This window comes from Arachis hypogaea, chromosome 18, assembly GCF_003086295.3.
Source record: "Arachis hypogaea cultivar Tifrunner chromosome 18, arahy.Tifrunner.gnm2.J5K5, whole genome shotgun sequence".
NCBI classification, from domain to species: Eukaryota; Viridiplantae; Streptophyta; class Magnoliopsida; order Fabales; family Fabaceae; genus Arachis; species Arachis hypogaea.
The window spans coordinates 85,319,897-85,331,669 of NC_092053.1; the positions used below are offsets into that span (position 1 = coordinate 85,319,897).

Here is an 11,773-nt window from a genome sequence, read left to right on the forward strand (position 1 = left end):
ACAACTCTCTATGAAATTCACGCTTTTACCCCATTTTTCATGCCATGCGTACGCGTGCTTGACGCTTACGCATGGGTTGAAATTTTTGCAGGGGACGCGTATGCATGAGGCACGCGTACGCATGGGGTGGCTTGTGCGACACGCACCCCTCCCGCGTCGTTCCAGCACAACTCTTTGTTCGCTTTCTCTTTATTGCGCAGTCACACACCACGCGTGCACGTCGTAGACGCTTGCGCGTCGATCCCCCCTTTTTTTTTAAATGCAAAACAAAAGTAAATATGCAGAACTGAAAATTAAAACTGATAGAAATAAATTAAAACTAATAAAAAGGAAAGATCATACCATGGTGGGTTGTCTCCCACCTAGCACTTTTAGTTATTGTCCTTAAGTTGGACATTTGGTGAGCTCCTTGTCATGGTGGCTTGTGCTTGAACTCATCTTGAAATTTCCACCAACGCTTGGACTTCCAATAAGCTCTATCAATTCCAAGTAAATTCCCCAAGCCTTGATGAAGTTTGTCACAAGCTTGGAGCTCCCAAAATTGTTCCTCTTGTATGCCCGGATCCCAAATCTTGTTTCTACACCTGTCATGAAGTGGATCACCATTGTCCCAACCGGGTGACAGACAGTCCGAATTCTCTATGCAATACCAAACTCTTCTCTTAGATCCAACCAAATGTTCACTAGTTCCACCCTTGCATTTAGTTCTTGAAGTATCAACCTTGATGAGCCTTGATTTGCAACTCCAACCACTAAACATCCTTCTCTTACATTTAATGCCACAAAGCTTCCTAAGTTGGCCATCCATTTCAAGAATACCATATTCAAAGAGTAGATAGCCACCTAAGTAGAGAAGTCTCCAACATTCTTGACAAAGTGTACTCAACTCCCGTCCACCCTTTCCGATGGACTTCCGCTTCCACATCATTCTCAGACTCAATCAGAAAAGAGCCTTCATATTCAAGGAGTTCATTTGCGGATGTAGATTTATCACTAGGAGGACTTGATTCATGATCCTCATCGCCAAGGGAACTTGCTTCTTGATCTATCCCATCCAAGTCTTCATAGGGAATATGCCATGGAGGTTGTGCACTAGCCTCCTTGACATCAATTTCAATCTTCTTGGAGGAGTACTCTGCAACTCTAGATTCCCATGGAGGTTCGGCATCTCCTAAGTCTTCAACCACTTCTTCTTCTTCAACTATTATGGCTTCCTCCACTTGTTCCAATACAAAGTCATGTTCCTTATTGTCCACCGAATTTTCTAGTGTCTCCTTTATGCTACACTCTTCTAATGATTCTCCACATGTAAGCATGGAAGTGCTTTGAGTATCGAAACGCAGAGAGGCTAAATTACCTACGACCTTGGTCAAGGTAGCTATGAACTCTTGTGTCATCCTTTGCATCTCTCTTTGCCCTTGAAGAAGAACACCAAGAGTGTCATGCATTGAAGATTGGGGTGGATATGAGGGTTCATTTCTTGGGAGAAAGGGTTCATGATTTGAGGGTGGTTCATCATAATAAGGGTGTGGTGGTTCAACACTCTCTACCTTTTCTACTTGTTGCACAACATACTTCAATTCCTTGTTCTCAGGTTGAGATGCTTTAGCCATGGGAGCTACGTGTACTTTCCGAATTTCCACTTACTCTAATTGATGAAGGGTTGCTTGAAATTTATCCAGTGTTTTCCTGAGACGATCCCTTGATTCTTGTTCTGCTTGGATTCCATAATTAGGATCATATGCCTCTTGGGTTGATGGATATGGACAAGGTATGTATGGAGGTGGTGATTCTTGGAAGTAATTGGGTTAAAATTGGGGTGGTTCCATATATGGTTCATATGGCTCATGGGGTGGTTGATATGGTGGATATAGGTTAGGATCATATGAGTGTGTTCGATAGTAGGGGGCTTGTGAGTATGGTGGTTCAATGCTATGTTGAGGAGGGGGTACATAGGTATTTTGTGGTGGGTGTTGATTGTCACGAAGAGGTCCACCATAATCATTGTCTTGGTACGCATCATAGAATGCTTGTTGATAGTAACTTAGAGGTGGTTGTTGCCAAGAGGGTTGATCAAATCCTTGTGGCTTCCGATGCACGAAATTGTGATAACACTTTTCACAACTCGCACAACTAACCAGCAAGTGCACTGGGTCGTCCAAGTAATACCTTACGTGAGTAAGGGTCGATCCCACGAAGATTGTCGGCTTGAAGCAAGCTATGGTCATCTTGTAAATCTCAGTTAGACAGATTCAAATAGTTATAGGATTTTGATAATTAAGATATAAATAAAACATAAAATAAGATAGAAATACTTATGTAATTCATTAGTGAGAATTTCAGATAAGCGTATGGAGATGCCCTGTTGTTTCTGAACCTCTACTTTCCTACTACTTTCATCCAATCATGCGTACTCCTTTCTATGGCAAGCTGTATGTTGGGGGATCACCGTTGTCATTGGCTACCATCCGTCCTCTCAGTGAAAATGGTCTGGCTATGGGTTACGTAGGGCTAATCATCTGTCGGTTCTCACTTGTGTCGGAGTAAGATCCAATGATCCTTTTGCACACTGTCACTGCGCCCAGCACTCGCGAGTTTGAAGCTCGTCACAGTCATCCCATCTCAGATCCTACTCAGAATACCACAGACAAGGTTTAGACTTTCTGGATCTTAAGAATGCTACCAATTGATTCTAGCTTATACCACAAAGACTCTGATCTCACGAAATGGAAGGCTCTGTTGTCAGGAAAGGCAACCATGCGTCGTGAACCAGGAGGCCAAGAGATATGCATTCAAGCTTTTTTTCAGGTAGAACGGAAGTGGTTGTCAGGCACGCATTCATAAGTGAGAATGGTGATGAGTGTCACTTGATCATCACATTCATCATGTTGAAGGGTGAATGGATATCTTAGAACAAGAATAATCTTGAATTGAATAGAAAACAGTAGTAATTGCATTAATTCATGAGGAACAGCAGAGCTCCACACCTTAATCTATGAGGTGTAGAAATTCCACCATTGAAAATATATAAGTGATGAAGGTCTAGGAAAAAGGGTTCAAAGACCTGATCCCAAGATCAAAGATGATCAAAAGATGAAAATACACTTGTAAAAGGTCCTATTTATAATGAACTAGTAGCCTAGGGTTTACAGAAATAAGTAAATGATGCAGAAATCCACTTCCGGGGCCCACTTGGTGTGTGCTTGGGCTGAGAATTGAAGCTTTTTTGTGCTTGGGCTGTTCCTGGAGTTAAACACCAGCTTTGGTGCCAGCTTGGGCATTTAACTCCAATTCTGGTGCCAATTTGGGCGTTTTACGCAAGAATTCCTTGGGCTGAGTTTGAACGCCAGTTTGGGCCATTAAATCTCGGGCAAAGTATCAACTATTATATATTGCTGAAAATCCCAGAATGTCTACTTTCCAACGCAATTGAGAGCACGCCAATTGGGCTTCTGTAGCTCCATAAAATCCACTTCGAGTGCAGGGAGGTCAGAATCCAACAGCACCTGCAGTCCTTTTTCAGCCTCTGAATCAGATTTTTGCTCAGGTCCCTCAATTTCAGACAGAAAATACCTGAAATCACAGAAAAACACACAAAATCATAGTAAAGTCCATAAATGTGATTTTTATTTAAAAACTAAAAGAATATAATAAAAAGTAATAAAAACATACTAAAAACTATGTAAAAATAATGCCAAAAAGCGTATAAATTATCTGCTCATCACAACACCAAACTTAAATTGTTACTTGTCCCCAAGCAACTAAAAACAAAATAGGATAAAAAGAAGAGAATATACAATAAATTCTAAAAACATCTATGAAGATCAGTCTTAATTAGATGAGCGGGGCCATTAGCTTTTTGCTTCTAAATAGTTTTGGCATCTCACTTTATCCTTTGAAGTTCAGAATGATTGGCATCCATAGGAACTCATAATTCAGATAGTGTTATTGATTCTCCTAGTTCAGTATGTTGATTCTTGAACATAGCTACTTTATGAGTCTTGGCCGTGACCCTAAGCATTTTATTTTCCAGTATTACCACCGGATACATAAATGCCACAGACACATAATTGGGTGAACCTTTTCAGATTGTGACTCAGCTTTGCTAGAGTCCCCAGTTAGAGGTATCCAGAGCTCTTAAGCACACTCTTTTTGCTTTGGACCACGACTTTAACCGCTCAGTCTCAAGCTTTTCACTTGACACCTTCACGCCACAAGCACATGGTTAGGGACAGCTTGGTTTAGCCGCTTAGGCCAGGATTTTATTCCTATGGGCCCTCCTATCCATTAATGCTCAAAGCCTTGGATCCTTTTTCTACCCTTGCCTTTTGGTTTAAAGGGTTACTGGCTTTTTCTGCTTGCCTTTTCTTTTTCTTTCTTTCTCTCTTTTTTTTTCGCAATGTTCTTCTTTTTTCTGCAAGCTTTTCACTGCTTTTTCTTGCTTCAAGAATCAATTTTATGATTTTTCAGATTATCAATAACATTTCTCCTTTTTTATTATTCTTTCAAGAGCCAACACTTTAAACATTCATAAACAACAAATTAAAAAATATGCACTATTTAAGCATTCATTCAGAAAAACAAAAAGTATTGCCACCACATCAAAATAATTAAACTATTTTAAAATTTGAAATTCATGTACTTCTTTTTCTTTTGCAATTAAAAGCATTTTTCATTTAAGAAAGGTGATGGATTCATAGTACATTCATAGCTTTAAGTCATAGACACTAGACACTAATGATCATGTATTAAAGACACAAACATAGACAAGACATAAAGCATAATTTTTGAAAAATAGAAAAATAAGAGCAAGGAAATTAAAGAACGGGTCCACCTTAGTGATGGCGGCTAGTTCTCCCTCTTGAAGATCTTATTGATTGCTTGAGATCCTCAATGTCTCTTCCTTGCCTTTGTTGCTCTTCCCTCATGGCTATTTGATCCTCTCTAATTTCACGGAGAACAATAGAGTGCTATTGGTGCTCTATCCTTAGTTGTCCCATGTTGGAACTCAGTTCGCCTAAGGTGTTGATTTGCTCCCAATAGTTGTGTGAAGGAAAATACATCTCTTGAGGCATCTCAGGGATTTCTTGATGAGGGACTTCCTCATGCTCTTGTTGAGGTCCATAAGTGGGCTCTCTTATTTGCTCCATCCTCTTTTTAGTGATGGGCTTGTCCTCTTCAATGAGGATGTCTTCTTCTATGCCAACTCCAGCTAAATTGCATAGGTGACAGATGAGATGAGGGAAGGCTAACCTTGCCAAAGTGGAGGTTTTGTCAGCCACTTTGTAGAGTTCTAGGGATATGACCTCATGAACTTCTACTTCCTCTCCAATCATGATGCTATGGATCATGATAGCCCGGTCTATGGTAATTTCAGACCGGTTGCTAGTAGGAATGACTGAGCGTTGGATGAACTCCAACCATCCCCTAGCTACGGGTTTGAGATCAAGCCTTCTTAGTTGAACTGGCTTGTCTTTGGAGTCTCTTTTCCACTGAGCTCCTTCCATATATATGTCCATGAGGACTTGGTCCAACCTTTGATCAAAGTTGACCCTTCTAGTGTAGGGGCGTGCATCTCCTTGCATCATTGGCAAGTTAAATACCAACCTTACATTTTCCGGACTGAAATCTAAGTATTTCCCCCGAACCATTGTAAGCCAATTCTTCAGGTTCGGGTTCACACTTTGATCATGGTTTTTGGTGACCCATGCATTAACATAGAACTCTTGAACCATTAAGATTCTGACTTGTTGACTGGGGTTGGTGAGAACTTTCCAACCTCTTTTTCGAATCTCATGTCGGATCTCTGGATACTCATTCCTTTTGAGCATGAAAGGGACCTCAGAGATCACCTTCTTCTTGGCCACAACTTCATAGAAGTGGTCTTGATAGACCTTTGAGATGAATCTCTCCATCTTCCATGACTCAGAGGTGGAAGCTTTTGCCTTCCCTTTCCTCTTTCTAGAGGTTTCTCTGGCCTTAGGTGCCATAAATGGTTATGGAAAAACAAAAAGCAATGCTTTTACCACACCAAACTTAGAAGGTTTGCTCGTCCTCGAGAAAAAAAAGAAAGAGAGAAGTAGAAGAAGAAGAAAATAGAGGAGATGGAGTGAGGAAAGTTGTTCGGCCAAGGGGGGAAGAAGTGTTTATGATGTGTGAAAAGGAAGGAGGGATGAGGGATTTATATAGGAGTTGAGAGAGGGGTAGGGTTCGTGTATTAGGGGTTGGGTGTAGGAGGGAAAGGATTTGAATCTGAATTATGAGGTGGGTGTTATGGGGGAGAGAATTAGAGGTGATTGGAGAGGGGTATTTGAGGAAGGGTGTTATGGGAAGGTGTGAAGAATAGAGAGAGAGTTGAGGTAGGTGGGGATCCTGTGGGATCCACAGATCCTGAGGTGTCAAGGCTTTCTTATCTCTGCACCATTTTGGCATGCAAATGCCCCTTGGAGTGCCAATCCTGGCGTTAAACGCCAGGTTGCTGCCTATTTCTGACGTTTAACACCAACTTTTCTTCCCTTTCTGGCGTTAAACGCCAACTTTTCTTCGCTTTCTGGCGTTAAACGCCAACTTGTTGCCCTTTTCTGGCATTAAACGCCAGTCTGGTGCCCTTTTCTGGCGTTAAACGCCCAGAATGGTGCCAGACTGGGCGTTTAACGCCCATTCTGTTACCCTTACTGCCGTTTAAATGCCAGTAAGTTCCTCCCCCAGGGTGTGCTGTTTTTAATGCTGTTTTTGATTTTGCTTTGATTTTTGCAATTATTTTTGTGACTTCACATGATCATCAACCTAAGGAAAACATAAAATAACAATAGAAATTTAACATAGATAGGTAAAAATTGGGTTGCCTCCCAACAAGTGCTTTTTTAATGTTAATAGCTTGACAGTGGGCTCTCATGGAGCCTCACGGATACTCAGAGCATGATGATGGCCTTCCAACAACAAACTTAGAGTTTGAATGTGGGGGCTCTGTTTGACTCTGTATTGAGAAAAGCTTTTCATACTTCTTCTCAATGTGTATAGAAGGAGATCCTTGAGCCTTAAACACAAGGTAGTCCTCATTCACTTGAAGGACCAACTATCCTCTATCAACATCAATCACAGCTTTTGCTGTGGCTAGGAAGGGTCTGCCAAGGATGATGGATTCATCCTTATTCTTCCAAGTGTCTAGGATTATAAAGTCAGCAGAGATGTAAAGGCCTTCAACCTTCACCAAGACATCCTCTACAAGTCCATAAGCCTGTTTCCTCGAATTGTCTGCCATCTCCAGTGAGATTCTTGCAGCTTGCACCTCAAAGATCCCTAGTTTCTCCATTACAGAGAATGGCATGAGGTTTATACTTGACCCCAGGTCACACAGAGCCTTTTTAAAGGTCATGGTGCCTATGGTACAAGGTATTGAGAACTTTCCAGGATCCTGTTTCTTCTGAGGTAATTTCAGTTGAACCAAATCATTTAGTTCATTGATGAGCAATGAGAGTTCATCCTCCTAAGTCTCATTACCAAATAACTTGGCATTCAGCTTCATGATTGCTCATAGATATTAAGCAACCTCCTCTTCAGCAATATCTTCATCCTCTTCAGAGGAAGAATACTCATCAGAGCTCATGAATGGCAATAGTAAGTCAAGTGGAATCTCTATGGTCTCTATATGAGCCTCAGATTCCTTTGGTTCCTCATTAGAAAACTCCTTGGAGGCCAGTGGACGTCCATTGAGGTTTTCCTCACTGGAAATCATTGCCTTGTCTTCCTCTCCGGGTTCGACCATGTAGGTTATAGTTATGGCCTTGCACTCTCTTTTTGGATTCTCTTCTGTATTGCTTGGGAGAGTACTAGGAGGGAGTTCAGTAACTTTCTTACTCAGCTGACCCACTTGTGCCTCCAAATTTCTAATGGAGGACCTTGCTTCAGTCAAGAAACTGAGAGTGGTCTTAGATAGATCAGAGACTACAGTTGCTAAGTCAGAGTGGCTCTGCTTAGAATTCTCTGTCTGTTGCTGAGAAGATGATGGAAAAGGTTTGCTATTGCCAAACTTATTTCTTCCACCATTATTATTATTATTAAAGCCTTGATTAGGCTTCTGTTGATCTTTCCATGAGAGATTAGGATGATTCCCCCATGAAAGATTGTAGGTGTTTCCGTAGGATTCTCCCATGTAATTCACCTCTTCCATTGCAGGGTTCTCAGGATCATAAGCTTCTTCTTCAGAGGAGGCTTCCTTAGTACTACCTGATGCAGCTTTGATGCCAGGGCATTTTGGCCAGTTTCACTGACCTTTTCTTTACTGTTTTAGGGTAGTTTCATGCATTTTCTTAATAAATAAGCAAGTTTTGGGTAGAAATATACTTACATCTTGATTCAAGCAAACATTGTAAACTTTACATGATTTCATGAGAATTATGCATGAATCGAATGACAAATTGGATAATGCATGATCCCATGACTTGGAATAGAGCTTTGATGCACTTTATTTGCTTGATTTCAGGACAAAGGAAGCAAGGAAGAGCCATGTTAGTAGCCACGTTAGTCTAATTAACGTGACCACTAACGTGGAATGGGCATAAGCTTGTGGCGTTAATGAGAAAAGTGATCGCCAATAACGCCTTCGAAAGCCATCATAGCCCACGTTAGCTTCCACGTTAGTTACATTAACATGGGAGCCAACGTGGGAAGAAAAGAGGAGCTCCAACGTTAGTGGTAAAATTGAACACCACTAACGTTCCAAAAGGCCATACGTAAGCCACGTTAATCTAATTAACGTGAACTCTAACGTGGGAGGAGGAAGAAATTGCCAATGTTAGTGACACTCACCTTTGTCACTAACATTGGACTAGGCCAACATTGCCCACATTAGTGGTCACGTTAAGACCACTAACGTGAAGGGTAACGTGGAGCAAGGAGTGATAGGCCAACGTTAGTGACACTCACCTTTGTCACTAATGTTGGAGATGGCAATTACCACCACGTTAGTGGCCACGTTAATCTAAATAACGTGAACTCTAACGTGGGAAGGAGGGCATTTGGAGCGTTAGTGACAAAGGTAAGTGTCACTAACGCTCTCGAAACTTAGGCATGCCCACGTTAAGGGTCACGTTAGTTAAACTAATGTGAACTTTAACGCGGGTAAAAGAGGCAATTAGCAACGTTATTGGAAAAGGTGAATGCCAATAACAATTGCGAAGGACCAAGAGGCAACGTTAGTGGTCACGTTAGTGCCACTAACGTTGAAGTTAACGTGGATCATTTTTGGTTTGGAAAGTTAGTGTAAAAGGTGATCGTCACTAACGTTCTCGAACCCACATTTTCACTTAACGTTAACACCACTAACGTCCTAACTAACGTCGATGCCTAACTCACACTTTTTCTGCAAGCAAAGCTGAGCCCACTGAAGATTGTAACTGCTTCAACTCAAGATCGAAGGCCCATATCCAAGACTTGAAGAGCCAACTAGAAGATCAGAAGAGTAGTATATATAGGAGTAGTTTTGAGCTAGTAGGGAGCTTCTGGGGGCATTTTGGGAGAACTACACTCTGTATATTTTACTTTCTCTGTAATTTCTAGTTAATTGGACAATGCATTCTTCTTTATCTTCTTCCATTTCCAGAGCTATGAACAACTAGACCCCTTTCTATTGGGTTAGGGAGCTCTGTTGTAATTTGATGGATCAATAATAGTTTTCATTATTCTTCTTCTTTCTTTTCTCTTGATTTTACTAGAAGGCTTTCAATCTTCATCCAATTGGGTAGTTGTCTTGGAAAAAAAGCTATTCATACTTGGATCTCTTCAGAACCTTGGAAGAGGAATGATGAGATCATGCTAGAAATGCTTTCTCATGTTGGACCAAATTAGGGTTTGGATGGATATAGTGACATATAATCCTACCAACACTTTGATTTGGGAATACATGTGGTATAATCAGTGACCATACTTCATCTCTTCTCATGAGCAATTAGACCAAGGAATTGGCTATTGATCAAGATTTGAGAGATTGAATTACAAGGAATTGGAATCCAATCACTTAAGATTGCCAAGGAGATCAATGAATGCATTGATTGAGGAAGAGATGAGAATGAACTTGATCTGGAGAATACAACATCTCCTGAGCCCAATGAATCCCCCATTTCTGATCTTACCCATTCTCTTTACTTTCTGCCATCTACTTTTATGTTCATTTCCCCAAACCCCCGTTTAAGATTCTGCAATTTACTTTCCGTCATTTACATTCTGCCATTTACTTCTAGCAATTACATTTTCTGTATTTACTTTCCCGCCATTAACTTTTCTGCAAATCTCAACTCCATTTCTACTTAGCTCAACTAGAACATTCCTCTGATTAAAGTTGCTTGACCAATCAATCCCTATGGGATTCGACCTCACTCTATTGTGAGTTTTTACTTGACGACAATTCGGTATACTTGTCGAAGGGAAATTTGTTGAGAGACAAGTTTTCGTGCATCAAGTTTATGGTGCCATTGCCAGGGATTGACTTTGTATCAACAATGACTAAATTGGTGGATAACTAGATTGAGCATTTTTCTTTGTTTGATTTAATTTCATTTGAGTGATTTACTTTCAGTTTTAGTTATTTTCTTCCCTTTTTCCCCTAACCCATTTGTGGTGTTATCTTTATTTTTTTTACAATTCAGTTCACTAACCACTAACTGTTTGATATATTGCATCACTCACACTAACATCACCCCTAATAGGAGTAACTGCTCCATCGATTCCCTTTCCTGCTTTTTGCTCTGTTGGTTGTATGACAGGTAGAAGAAGCGGGGCTTCAACTTCCTTTGATTCTGAACCTGAGAGGATCTTCCTTAGATTAAGGAGGGAAGCAAGAGGAAAGAGAGTCGTTGGTGCTGAGGAAGAGGAGGAGTATTTTGAACCAAACATAGAGGAGAATATGGAGAACCACCATGAAGAAGAGGCTCACAACCATGCCAGAGAAGGACCAGCAAATCATGCTAGGCAAGAGAGAGGAGTTATAGGCTCTTATATCAATCCAAACCCAGGAAATTGCGGAAGTAGCATCCAAAAGCCAACCATACATGCCAATAACTTTGAACTAAAGCCATAGCTCATCACCCTTGTTCAGAACAACTGTTCATTCGGAGGAAGTGTCCAAGAAGACCCCAATCAACATCTCACCACCTTCCTAAGGATATGTGATACTGTGAAGTCGAATGGTGTTCATCCTGAACCTATAGATTGCTTTTGTTTTCTTTTTCACTCAAGGACAAAGCATCTAAATGGCTGGAATCTTTCCCGAAGGAGAGTTTAACAACCTGGGAAGATGTGGTGAACAAATTCTTGGCAAGATTCTACCCTCCTCAGAGAATTAACGGGTTGAGAGCTGATGTACAAACCTTCAAGCAACAAGATGGTGAAACTCTCTATGAAGCATGGGAGAGGTTTAAGGACTTGACAAGAAGGTGCCCACCAGACATGTTCAATGAATGGGTGCAGTTACATATTTTCTATGAGGGTCTTTCTTATGAATCAAAGATGGCAGTAGATCACTCATTCGGGGATCTCTGAACAAGAAGAAGACCATTGAAGAAGCCATAGATGCCATTGAGATTGTAGCTGAGAATGATTACTTCTATGCTTCTGAAAGGGAAAATACTAGAGGAGTGATGGAGCTGAACAACATGGATGCACTGCTGGCTCAAAACAAGATGATCACCAAGTAGCTGGCTGACCTTACCAAGAAGGTGGAAAGAAACCAGGTGGCAGCAGTCACCACCTCATCAACAGCTCAAGAAGGAGTGAATAC

The 11,773-nt window shown here is 41.0% G+C and overlaps 1 pseudogene; it reads right to left on the bottom strand.

Moving 5' to 3' along the window:
- Positions 1-11,340: 11,340 nt before the first annotated feature.
- LOC112774532 (small nucleolar RNA R71) lies at positions 11,341-11,442 on the bottom strand (annotated as a pseudogene).
- Between the last annotated feature and the right edge of the window lie 331 nt (positions 11,443-11,773).